Consider the following 1,911-nt stretch of genomic DNA (forward strand, 5'->3'; position numbering starts at 1 on the left):
ATTCCTCACTAAAAAAAGAAAACGAAAAAGAAAAAAAAGAGCAGGCAAGATGGAGGTCTGAGTGAGCAAGGCCACAGATAATGTCGTTGGAACCCCTCTGTGGGGGCCCGGGTGACGTCCTGGCTCTTTTGGCCCCCGTCCTGACCTGGGCTGAGAAGGCACAGCACAGATGGAGCTGGAGTGTCAGGGCCAGAACCAAACCACTGATGGAAAAGACCTCCCGTGATGACACAGGCACGTTGGGTACGTTGTGGCCAGTGAGCAATGGCGTGGGTTGTGGCTGGCACAGGGGATGCAAGGGAAAATTAAGCTCATTTTCAAGGATCACCTGAAACCGGTAGATTTTCATTGTCTGACAGGTCCTGTATTCTTTATCTCACCAAAGCTGTTTTGGTGGCAGGAAATGGCTACAGAAAGAGGCTTGTTCGGGTTAGAAATTCCAATCATTTTCAAGCGATTGTACTAGCTGAAAAGACACAGGCGAGTGAGCAATACTTCCCAGCTCTATAGACATTAACCGTGCTGGACCTTGGGATGATGTTGTTTCCAGTGGCCAGCCAGATGGAAGTGTCCTGCCTCATTATCCAGAAAGTTCAGGTTGAAGAACAAAGCAAAGAGCCCAAATAAGAACCCTTCTGTCAGGAAGAAATGCCCTCTGCTCTCTGAGCCATCCCTCCTTCCAACTCTGCAGCAGATCCCAGGAGCTGGCACAGTTAAAGTTCCCCTCTGCTTCAGAAATCCCCAAGTAGCGAACAGCTAAGTAACACACCCACCCAAGAACTGGAGCGAGTCGTTGGACAAGAAGCAGCACAACAAATTCAAGGGCGTGTCACACAGTCCAGGTGACGGCTCGTCTTATGGCATCTACCATGTTTTCTTCTTCAGATCATAAGTTACATAATTACATATTTAAAAACCAAGAAAAAGTATTTCCTCTCACAGCAACCAGTAAAAGATGAAACCCCCCCCCCACCAAAAAAAAGAGGTGTGGCTTAAATGGGGCCTCATTCTCTGGGTTCAGGCCTTTAAGTGAGTGAACACCAGGTGGCACTGCCCTCATTCTTTGGGTGAAAAGGGCCTTTGGGGATCTTCCTCAGAGCCAGTTTAATTTAGGAACATTTACACTCTGCAGAAAACCGGCATGGGCAGGTTTCAGTGTGTGACCTTAACCTGCATCTACCAAGGAAAGGCCTTCAAAAGCTTCAGGTGGTGGATAGAAACATCTAAAGAACAAAAAAAAAAGAAAGCAACCTACAATTAAGCACTGTGTATCATAAGCCCCTTGATCCTGGTGTCAGCACTGCTGTTGTTCAGATCTGGTTTAATATACCTGGGCTCTGAGGCTGCCAATGTAAATAAACAATTGTACTGCCTTTCTTTTTGGTAGCTGCATAGTGTGTTTATAATCACTAGGTAAGTCTTCTGAACACAGGGTGCTTTGAGAAAGCCTGGTGTCTGAAGTTCTCATTTAAAGACAAGAAACTAATGTGTGAGTGAGGAAAAGAACGTGTTTGTGAAGGTACAGCCCAACAAAGGCAGGGTACACAAAAAATCGCAGGAGCGGCTGCAGCCAGTGAGGGGAACCAGGGCCTGGGGACCAAAATGTAAAATTATTCATCCAAACAAATAAAATTAAAGATGCCATATGTTGTAAAAGGTACTGAGATAACTTGAAAGCTCTTTAAGTTCTGCTTTGTGAAATGTTGGTAATTTTTAAAAACTTAAACAATAGAAAAATTTTGCTTATTAGGATAGAAATTGTTTGAAAGAGAAAGGAATTAAAACAAAAGTAAAAAACATGAACTCAGCAAAAAGATGGGAACAACCTAACTGCCTATCCACAGATGAATGGATAAACAAAATGTGGTATATACATACGATGAAATACTATGCAGCCATAAAGAATTATGA

The 1,911-nt window shown here is 43.9% G+C and overlaps 1 pseudogene; it reads left to right on the forward strand.

Annotated features, from left to right (window-relative positions):
* The first annotated feature begins 232 nt into the window (after positions 1–232).
* LOC100660283 (Fanconi anemia core complex-associated protein 24-like) lies at positions 233–851 on the forward strand (annotated as a pseudogene).
* The last annotated feature ends 1,060 nt before the right edge of the window (positions 852–1,911 follow it).

This window comes from Loxodonta africana, chromosome 4, assembly GCF_030014295.1.
Source record: "Loxodonta africana isolate mLoxAfr1 chromosome 4, mLoxAfr1.hap2, whole genome shotgun sequence".
Classification (NCBI taxonomy): domain Eukaryota; kingdom Metazoa; phylum Chordata; class Mammalia; order Proboscidea; family Elephantidae; genus Loxodonta; species Loxodonta africana.